The following is an 11559-nucleotide window of genomic DNA, read 5'->3' on the forward strand; positions in this document are numbered from 1 at the left end:
CCTTCCCCTGCCTTGCTGTAAGTTTATCTCTATTAAAATTTTAGTCTCAATTTTTGGAACAGCTCCTCACATGCTGTCACTATAGCTTACGTCATGAATATTACTAACTTATGTTCCTACTAATTGCTGCTTGCTGTTTTTTCTTTTAATTTGCTGTAATTAGGAGGACTCATAAAAATAAAACAAGCTTGAGAATAAAAATATTCATTGCAAGAGGCGTAGTAATGCAGTAGATTACTTCACTAGTTTTCACTTCTACAAAGGGAATCTACAGTAGGTTCAAATCCTGTCATAATGCAAATAAATGTGATAGTTTCCTATTTAATGAAGAGTGAAGCCGCCACACCATGTAGCACAACTGGCAGTCTCATAGAAAGAGCAGATAAAATGTATCCCTGGCCAGTACAAGACTTGTGCACTACTGAAGCCCTATTTCAAGGGCTTAGTTTGGACATAAATGTGGAAATCTTAGGCCAACATAATGTGCTAAATCTGGAAAGACACAGAAATGATTAATGTGGCCCCTATGCAAAGATGACATGCAAATTTGTGAAGCATTCCATATTTTGTGTAGTATCAGGGGGTAGCCGTGTTAGTCTGTATCTACAAAAACAACAAAGAGTCTGGTGGCACCTTAAAGACTAACAGATTTATTTGGGCATAAGCTTTCGTGAGTAAAAACCTCACTTCTTCGGATGCATCCGAAGAAGTGAGGTTTTTACTCACGAAAGCTTATGCCCAAATAAATCTGTTAGTCTTTAAGGTGCCACCAGACTCTTTGTTGTTTTCATATTTTGTGTGTGGATTCTCCACCACTGGGCATTTTAAAATCAAGATTGGCTTTTTTCTAAAAGATATGAAGTATCTCAACCAGGAATTATTTCAGGGAAACCCTACCATCTGTGTTATTCACGAGGTCAGACTAGATGATCCCAGCGGTGCCTTCTGGCTTTATAATCTATGAATCATTTAGTTAATCCTCATAACACCCTTATGAGATAGGAGGAGTGGAATTATTTCCATTCTATACCTGGGGGAACCAAGACAGCAAGGTAAAGTCAAATAAAGCCAAGGCCACTAAGGGAGTTAACATCAGCAGAATTGCTGAATCCCAGTTCTGTGTTTCGATCCTTTGCCCCCCATCTCAAAAGCATACAGAGTGGAGTCTTTTTCCATGCACCAATTCCTGCCCATTGAATATTACCAGTGCTTAGATTCTACAATAGTAGATGCTTTGGAAAGGCAGATAAATGGAATTCAGTAAAGTTGTGTCTCTTGGATACAAATTGGCATTGAAAGTTTTCCTGTTTAATGGCAATTGAACAGCGCTCCTGGCACTTAATGGCAATTACTGTCCATAGCCTCAGGAAGCGAATGCTCATAAGTATTACATGGTCACACAACTTCATCCATAGATACAAATATGAATCTTCGTGCCCTGCACAGATGCCTTGCTGCTTCATTGTGAATGATGGGATTTTGAAGATCCAAAGCATAATCCCCATAGCTGAAAAATGAGGATGCACACTTGACAGTCTCCTCTTTCTTTCCCTCTGACATGCCGTTGTTGGTTTCATGGAGTGCATCAGTACAGCTGCTGTCACAATGGACTGACAAATTCTCTCCAAATGACAGAAAATCTGGATGGAGAGCTGCATATTGTTCCTGAAAAATACCAAATTCTTCTTCTTGTGAAGGGATTCTTCATGTGGATGTAAAGAAAAGAGAAGAGAAAGAAGCAGAGATACTGTAGATATTACTAAGGCCAGGTATCTCCCAAAGTATCTTTGCACTGCACAGTGACCACGATCCTGGGTTTGATCCAAAAATGTGAATGCCCGGCGGTGCATTGCCTCACCCCTCCTCACTAGCTCCTTTCCTCTTACACCAAGGACTTCTGTGTAGAAAGGTCTCTTTTCAACCAGCTGTTATTTGGCACAAGCCCCTCTCCCAGTTTAGACTCACTGGCCTCATTCCTGCCTCTGGTCAAGCAGTACTAGGTGCAGCAGCTGAGGGGTGAGGCAAAGGTAGTATTATGGCACCTACTGGTTTGTGCCTCCATGAGCTTGGACCCAGCACAGGGCAAGTTTGGCCACTGGAATAAATTAGAGCCACCCAAAGGCTTTTCTGACTTATGCCCAGTTGCCCATGGCTCCAAGGAGGCAATATCTCCGATTGTGCCTCCTGCATCAGGGAGTGGGTGGGTGGCATAGAACCACAACCCTGGCTCTGTGCCACACGAGGATCTCCTTCTGTTGGGGGAATGTCTAGGTAGCTGATAGAATGGTGCAAAGGATTCATGGCAGACCTGACAACTGGGAAAATGCAGAGGTCACATGGGGGGTGGGGATGGAAGTTCCATCTTAGGAAGTGGGTGTGAATCAAGGGGAGTCTAAGTGAGACTATGAGTGTATAGGTTCATTCACAACACTCACATGCAGAGGGGTCTCGGAAAAGGTGTAAGTTACACCATCTTAGACCCCCCCTTTAGACCCAAATCTAAATTTGCCTCACTACCTCACACATGATACCCCTTCCTGCTGTTTGCTACTACGGTCAAACACAATGAGCTACATTCAAGATGCTGCATAAATAGGCATAAATCTGAGCTCCTTGCCCTAACTTGGACTCCCTTACATGTAGTTAAGCTGGTCTAACGGAGTTTAATTTACATCACCTCTACACTGGGCCCAATATCTACAGCCTAGTCCACTGAATGGAGGGAGCAACAAAATATCTGTGCGCATTGGCAAAATACTTGGCTTTTTAATATGCTTGTTAGACTCCTCCCATCAGAAGGATATTATTCCTGGATGTAGAGAGATGACCAGCGATTGGCTGACAACATCTAGAGCAATGTTTAAAGGTTTTGGAAGATCCTTTATACCTGGCATTTCAGAAAGTCAGGTGGACAGTTCGGCAGAGCTGTTCCAAGACAGACAGGTGAGCTTCAGCTGCTCGGGCAGCTGACAGTGAATCCAACAAAGAGGAGGAGTGCCTCCTCCCAGTTCTTTAATCATATAATGTGAAATATTCCTTCCAGCCTCCAAATCGCATTGTTTCACCAGCCAACCATGCAATTAGACTAAAAATGTAATTATAGAATGTTAGTGATTAAAAATTAAAACAACATTTGCACCACCTGGCCCTGAGTAGTGTGTAAACTAACTGACATGCATTGAAGGGCATCACTGATTTTCAAATGCTGTACACCAAAAAATCACATCAAGCCTGCTCCTTGGGAGTTTTGCTATTGATTTCAATGTGAATAAGGCAGGCCCCTAATTTGCTAAATACCAGTTGTCAATTTATTTAATGTAAATTGACATGAAACAGGTAAAATGGTAACGAATTATAGTGCAACCCAGTTCCCTTTAATGTCAACAGGAGATTTACCATTGACTTCAAAGGTATTGAGTTCAGCCCATACAGCATGACTTGATACACAGACAAAATATTCCAAGATAGTCTGTTAAGTGAGCTGATATCGAGGTGGCTTGTCTGGCCTTTGAAATTTGGGTCATCACCAAGATTCATTCCTATCCAAAAAGAATGGGTGCAAGTGCTAGCTAGGGTTGGCAGGTGTCCAGTTTTTAATTGAAACATCCAGTCGAAAAGGGACCCAGGCGGCTCTGGTCAGCACCACTGACCGGGCCGCTAAAAGTCCATTTGGTGGGGTGGCAGGCTCCCTACCTGGCTCCGTGTGGCTCTCTGGAAGCGGCTGGCATGTCCCTGTGGCCCCTAGGCACAGGAGAGGCCAGGGGGGTTCTGCGCGCTGCCCCCACCCTGAGTACTGGCTTAGCAGCTCCCTTTGGCCACGTCTTTGCCTAGGAGCCAGAGACGAGGGATGCCGCTGCATCTGGGGAGCTGCCTGAGATAAGTGCCGCCCAGAGTCCACACTCCGAACCCCTCCCCGCACCCCAACCCACTGCCCCAGCTCAGAACCCCCTCCTGCACTCTAAACCTCTTGGCCCCAGCCTGGAGCCCCCTCCTGTACCCCAAACTTCTCATCCTTGGCCCCACTCCAGAGCTCGCTCCCCCAGCCAGAGCCCTCACTCCCCTGCACCTCAAACACCTGTCCCAGCCTGGTGCCCCCTCCCACACTCTCATTTCTGGCCGCACCCTGGATCCTGCACCCCCAACTGGAGCCCTCACCCCCCTCCCATACCCCAACCCCCTGCCCCAGCCTGGTGAAAATGAGCAAGCAAGTGAGGGTGAAGGAAAGTGAGCATCAGAGGGAGGGGGGGTGGAGTGAGCAGGGGCGGGGCCTCAGGGAAGGGGCGGGGCCTTGGAGAAGAGGCAAGGGTGTTTGGTTTTGTGTGATTAGAAAGTTGGCAACCCTAGTGCTAGCTAAATGGGAATAGGGAGGTGGGGAATACCAGCATATCTAATTCCCCTCCAGTGGCTTATTTATTAAAGATGAACTGAACTAGCTAAAGATTAAAAATGCTGGTTGGCACATACTAAAAGAAGACAGCTGGGGCTCTGAGTGTGTCTGTATCTACCCCCTACAGTGACACATTCAACCTGCTGGGGTTTGAGAAATTTGGCTTTTTTCTTTTCTAACAATTTTAACAGTACCTTACCCAAGCAGTGCACAGAATCAGTGCTCATAAATGCTGTATTGTGTTACAAAGACTGGCATGTCATCCATGTTCTTTAAACATTTAAACTCTACACTGTCTGTGTATCCTGTCTTTGTCTTATCTGTCTGGCCAGGCAGTTACATTCATCATTGTGGTATCTGGACCTCAATCTCCAGATCTCTTTGGGGAAAAAAACAAGAGGACATTTTTTCAGCTGGATAATTTCCAGGTTTTGTGGCAAAAAAAATAAAAAAAATAAGAGTTTGGAATAATAATCCTTTTCACTCACATATTACTTTTGATAGAAAGCTCTCAAAACTCACTTACCAAGAAGAAGTATTATTATCCCACTGCTAATAAAGGGCCTCTGAATATTTGATCAGGGATAGTTGCTCTCTTTTTCATGCAGATAAGTATACCAAACTAGAAATGGTCAGAAATGGTAAATATCTTTTGTGGGGAAAAAATCAAAATCATAAGGGCTGAAAAAAGAACAATTTATGTGTTCAAAAAATTTTTTTTTCAAAAAATTTAAAATTAATAGTTTAGAAAATTTGCAGGTTTTGTTTCCTTTTTCCATTTTGCTACTGAAAAGGGGGAGGGGGAAGAAAAAAGTGCAGGGAAAGGGAAAAATGGGAAATACTGAAAACTGGAAAAATGAATAAAAGGAAAACTGAAAATTGGATATTTGCAAGTTTCATTGAAAAATGGACCTTTTTGGTGGGAAAAATGAAAATCTTTGCTGAAAATGCTCATTATCAAAAAAGGCATTAAACCCTCCCAAAAATCTGTGTCTAGCTCAAATAACAATCGTTTCTGGGTGCATGGAGTTCAGGTTCTGAGTTAAAGAGATTTGCATTTCAGTATCTTTGGTAATTTAAGTGTTGTTTACACGTATCCATAGGATTTACCACTCAGCTCAAGATGTCTGACAGGTTGACAGTGGAAGGTTTTATAGGTGTTGAGGAAAAAGTTGGGGTTAGGTTCATTCCCTGGACTGAGAACACAGGATGTCTGGGTTAATATTAGGCTTTACTACAAGCGCCCTGTTGGTAAGTCACTTCATATTTCTGTGCCTTAGTCCCCCATCTCTTGACAATCCTTCCTTTGTCCATCCTGGCTATTTAGACTGTAAGCTCTTTCAGGCAGGGACTGGCTCTTACTAGGTGCCGGAACAGTGCCCAGCCCAATGGGGCCCTAATTTTGGTTGGGGCCTCTCTAGGCATTGCCAGAATACAAGTAACATGATTAACTTCCCATTTCTACCTGTACAGGCAAGTACAGTCGGCTTTCACAAAGGTTCCTCCTTTCAGATCGTGCCAGGGCTTCCCTGACATATTTCAAGTAGCAGTAATGCCACAAGCTGATCCTTCTCGTCATTGCTATGGCTGCACTGTGGTTTAGACCCACTGATCCTCCAATGCAAGTTTCTGTAGGCTTCCAACTGGGTCTCCACTGTTTCTACAACTGACACTTTGCTACATGACTCTTTTGTTAGGAGCTACTCACAAGCCCTCTTACTCCTGACATCCCGTTATTCTACCATCAGCAGAGGTAACTGGGCCAGGTGCTCTCTCAAGGTGAGGGGTAGTTTTTTCATATGGATATTGATATCAGTGACATAGGTAGTCTTTTTGCCATTTGAGATAGTTTTTTTCCCCCCAAGCAATCACTTAGATCTATAGTTTGTATTGCAAATTTGCTCTTCTTTTGGATAGTGATAGTATCCCAGCCAAATGGAAATCATCGAAAAAATGTCCACTCAACTAATGGAGAGATTCCTTAGACCCTACCACTGATGATGGCCTGGCTATTCTTTCTGAAGTGTCTAAAAGTGAGATGTTTCAATATCAGTATGTGACTTGGGGGCAGGATCAAGCCCACCTACTTACATCAATGACAAACCCCATCAGCTTCAACAGAGCAGGCTAGAGTCTCTACTCCAGAGAGATTTCTCTCCTTTTCCTGAAGTCTGCCTGCGACGGAGGAGGAATTCTGAGTCCTGATGTTTCTATTCTCCAGTAGCTGCTAGTGGTGGCCCCAAGGTGGCTAGTGTCTTCTTGGTGTCTTCTTACTTTAAGTAAGTATTACTGATAATACTTGTGCTGCAAGGGTAGATTAGCTGCAATGATTTGCTGAGAGACCATATCAGCATCCTATCATACTTTGCAAGTCTCAGTCACCTGAATATTTATTTTTGCTAACGTGGCTCGATGTTGAAGACTCAGAGTACTAATAAGATTCATAGACTTTAAGGCCAGAAGGGACCATTGTGATCATCTAGTCTGATCTCCTGCACATCTGAGGCCACAGAACCTCACCCACTCACTGCTGTAATAGACCCCTAACCTTTATGGGGACAGTGAGGGATTGCGATGGGGGTGTTTAGACCTCTTTTACAGGTCACAAAGGGTGTAATATCTCTCTGTCAGGGAAACACCTCTGCCACATGGCCTAAGGGAAGAATGCCTAGGCCAACTGTAGTGAATTGGGCAGATGTTCTAGGAAGCCCAGGCTAGCTAGCCAATGATAGAAAAAGTCCTCCTTCCAATCAGGGCTGGCTTTAGGCCAATTCAACCAATTCTCCTGAATTGGGCCCCCTGCCTAAGAGGGTCCCGTGCCCAAGCTCTGGTACAGCATACCGGCAAGAGCTGGTGCGCCGTACCGGGGTGGCCCGGCTTCCCCAGGGGGCAATTCCCAGGCCCTTTAATTTGCCACCAGAGCCCCACTGCTGGAGCCCTGGGGCAGGGCTGCGGGGCTCTGGGGGCTATTTAAAAAGTCCGGGGCTCCCGCTGCCTCTACTGCCCCAGCCCTTTAAATAGCCGCTGGAGCCCTGCCGCTTCCCCAGGGCTCCTGCAGCTATTTAAAGGGCCAGGGCGGTAGAAGCAGGGGAGCCCCGGGCCCTTTAAATAGCCCCTGAGAGCCCTGGGATAGCGGGGGGCTTGGGGGCTATTTAAAGGCTGGGGCTCCAGCTGCCTCTGCTGCACCCCCTGCCCTGCCCGCAGCCAGCCCCTGTCTCCAGCCAGCCCTGCACCCCCTGCCCGCAGTCAGCCCCACACCCTCTGCCCTGCCTGCACCAGCCCTGCACCCCTTGCCCTGCCTGCAGCCAGTCCCGCACCCCCTGCCCTGTCTCCAGCCAACCCCTGCCACACTCCCCTGCCTGAAGCCAGCCAGGCCTGCACTCCTCTGTCTCCAGCCCTGCCAACCCCTGCCGCACTCCCTTGAAGCCCGCCCCACACCCCCCTGTCTCCAGCCAGCCCCGCACCCCTTGCCCTGCCTGTAGCCAGACCCTACCTCCAGTCAGCCCCTGCCCTGCCTCCAGCCAGCCCCATGTCCACTGATGCCCTGCAGTTCCCAGGGCAGTAACCCTGCACACCTGCTTCAATAAGGGGGACAGGGAGCAGCTGGGACCCACACATGAGCACCCCCCCCAGGGAGTGGCGGGGACCCACACATGTGAAACAGAGCTCATTAATAACCGATCAACAGCATATATGACACAATGTACATAATATATAATTTTATTATTTATTTAACTATGGAAAGTAAATAATACATGGAAGAAATGAAAGGGTTTTTTTTTTTACAGGGTTTTTTTTTTTTTGTTAGTCATCCCTGCCGGGGCCCCGCCGAAAATGTTCGAATTGGGCCCCGCACTTCCTAAAGCTGGCTCTGCTTCCAATACTCTCATTTGGCTACGCAAAGCCAACTCTTCTGTTTTTCATTTAGGGACAGTCCTGGCTAGGAGAATGCTTATTTATTTGCTAGTATTCACGAGGCTCTGGAAAACCTGAAGACAGATTACATCATCCTGGGTTCTTGGTCTTATATTTACCTATAGAGCCCTGCAAATACATAGATATTCACTTTATATCTGCAGACCATTTTTGCAGATCGGATGCAGATACAAATTTTGTATCCACACGGGGATCTATTTACCTCTAGCTCCTGTGACCTGACACAGGAATAGATACTGGAAGTGAGCCAAAAGGTATAATAGTTTAGGGAGGCCAGTTGCCTCCTCCGTATTATCCCTTACTCACTGAACTGCAATTTATCAGCTTTTTCTCACAGATCCACTTCCAACAGAACCTGCCTCCTTTGGAGCGGAGAGCTAGACCTCTTCCTGGAGCCAGTGGAGTGAAGTAGGAGTTGACTGCTCCTAAACGTGTTTCTCTCTCCATCACACATCTGGCCTCCACATGCTCCCTTTGTTGGAGGCAATATTCCTCAGTGAACTTCATCTGCTGGACAGTACAGACAGGCCCCGTGATCCCCATATTACTGAGTCTGATGTCAGCTGCTGTGCTGCTCACAGTGGCAGCAGAAGCGCTAGCCTCAGCAGCTGTTTTTTATCACATTGACACACTGAGCAGGTTTTGTGACACAGTGGCCATGTCTACAAGCCATTTGAACCAATGTTGCTGCATCGCTCCTGGCAGTCACTAACAGGCAGATGCTAATTTTGCTGGTTTAGACATGGCCAGATATTCCTCTCCTGCACAAAATATGCAGGGAGAGGAACACATTAGGCATGAAACTCTGCTGCTGATACAGGACCTAGCAAGGATACAATGTGTCCAAGGGACTGGGCTACAGAACCTGACAGACAGCTGGGGTCCAGCCCCACACCATCAGTGTGGATCCTAGCCAGATAGGCAGATGGAGCTTCTATTTTCCTCCCCATAACCTCTACTAGCCATGGTAGCCCAGTGTGGCTGCTAACTGTGTTGCTAGTGGCTGCTGAGTTCCGGCCATGTGCTGGGACCCATCCGAAAAAGGACAGTGTGTCTCAGAGCTGCCACTGTCCACATTTTTATTAAGCAGCTTATGCAGTTTTGTTGGGGAACACTGCTGCTTAGTGCTGCCCTTCCCTCTCCCTCCCTACCCTGCCACCCTTTTTTGCATAGCTCATTGGCATGTGGCTATTTTGCAGAAAGGACTGAAGGTGGTATGTGGAGGAGGAGCACATCACCCTTTGTCATCTCTGCTATCCAGGAGGCTCCCGTACAGTTTTGCCGATATGCCATGATGCAGGGCTTGGGGGAAAGATACGGGCCAGGATCAACAGACAGCTGCAACAATTATACTAACTCATTTAGGCTATTAATCCCATAAAAGCGCCTTGCCCTCAGTATAGGGTTCAGACAATCCCTTGTAAATTTCTAGCCTCAGTGTGCTTGCCTCTTCTCTAATGAGGTGTATTCATGTCAGTGTTTCTTGATATTATGTACAGTATCTGGCTAAAATAATCCTGCCTCCAACACAATGTCCTATACAAATACAAAAACCAGTTGCTTCTTCAAGAAATAACGGAAGCCATTCAGGACACGAGCCAATTCCTATCCCTTTAGCATCCAAGAGGTCTCCACTCCATAGCTTTTTGTAAACCCTCGACTGATAGCTTTTAGCATTTAAGAAATGGTTTCCCCTCTTCATTGATGTACTGTCTCTTTTTCCTGCCAAAACCCACACATTCCATGCCAAAATAAAAACCCACTAGGATATGAAAGCAGTGATCATCATCAGGAGAGGGGAGAGAGAACACACGATAGCACTGAAGATATTAGTTCCTGGAAGCCTTGTCTATTTCTGTCTGCTGTTTTATTTGCTTCATCATAGTGCAGGCAAAAGAGATTTTACCAGGGCCAACATAAGCCCAATTAAAGCCCTCCCATTTTAGTTTTCTCAGAGCTCTTTTGGGCTGTCCAGAAATATGTCACAGACTCAGGAGATCCACGGATGCCTTTTTCTTCCCAATTGATTAACCCAATGAAACGACAGATAAGTTAAAAATCTTTCTACCTCCTTACACTGCAGGAAGGTGCCTTTGCTTATGTCACATCATGTTGGCTAGATCAGGTTGCATTTTGTTCTAATGATCATGGAAATGGCCATCAGAGGAAGAGAATATTAGATAGTCTACTTATGGCAGGGACTTAAGGTGCCATTTGTAGATCTTGAAAGAAGAGCTAAAGAACAGTTTGGGCCTTGGCAGAGTTTACACACACTGTGATATGAAGCTGAATAAACAACCCCAGATGGGTGAGGGTGGAGTCTACTGAGTTAAAAGCACAGCCTCTACCCCTTCAGCTAATGAACCAAATTCCCCTGCTGGCCACTAAAGAGGGACAAAGCTACACACTCTCCTATTGTAAGTTACAGTCGCACAAATCAGAACGACTTGGCTCAGATTTGACTGATATTCACAATTCTGAATGAAAGGTGTAGTAAACACCGACTACTCCTTCTTGTTTGGCCTGCCCCCACAGGAGAACATTAGATGAAATTCAAGAGAAATAATGTCAAGCCTGCACAGGGCAACAATTATTTATGCAGCAGAGAGTCAACCCGTGGGAATCACAGGAAAGAGAATCAAATACTATTGCTGAGTTTTAAAAAGAGTGAAATGACTTCAAGACAATTTATAGCACTCCTAGGTATGGATGCTCAGATAATACCATGGATAATTCCATCTCATTTTTGAGGCCTATTCAGGAAAAAATGTCTCCCCCATGGTAAGACAGTTAATTGGTTGCATTATGGACATTTTCACCTTCTTTGGAAGCATCAGACTCTGGTCACTGCAAGAGACATGGCGCTACATTAGATCACAAAATCCTATTTTGTAATCTAGGGATCAATTCACCAGAGGAACCACTAGAAAACTCTGAATCATGGCTCAGTGGAAAGTCTTAATTCAAGAAAGGCCCATATTTCTTTGGACAAGTATCTTTAAATCCCATAGAGCAGCTCTGATACTGTAGACTTTTTGGGAGGGTACACATGCAAACTCTACACATCTCCCTCATCTTTTGAAATACACAGAGGTTCAAGTTATTTAAAGCTGGGGTTTTAAGTTACAAGGTAATAACAAAAAAAAGTAAATAAGCAAGGTCTACAAACCCCACTGGCCATCATTGGCTATCTTGGTAAATGAAAATATAACACCAACAGACCCCGGTCGTCAGCA

At 45.6% G+C, this 11559-nt stretch overlaps 1 non-coding gene across 1 annotated transcript; it reads left to right on the plus strand.

Annotated features, from left to right (window-relative positions):
- Positions 1-464: 464 nt before the first annotated feature.
- LOC128845816 (U6 spliceosomal RNA) lies at positions 465-569 on the plus strand. The gene has a single exon (XR_008446729.1). It is a non-coding gene; the product is annotated as a U6 spliceosomal RNA (small nuclear RNA).
- Positions 570-11559: the final 10990 nt, after the last annotated feature.

The sequence above is a fragment of the Malaclemys terrapin genome, chromosome 11, assembly GCF_027887155.1.
Source record: "Malaclemys terrapin pileata isolate rMalTer1 chromosome 11, rMalTer1.hap1, whole genome shotgun sequence".
Taxonomy (NCBI): Eukaryota; Metazoa; Chordata; order Testudines; family Emydidae; genus Malaclemys; species Malaclemys terrapin.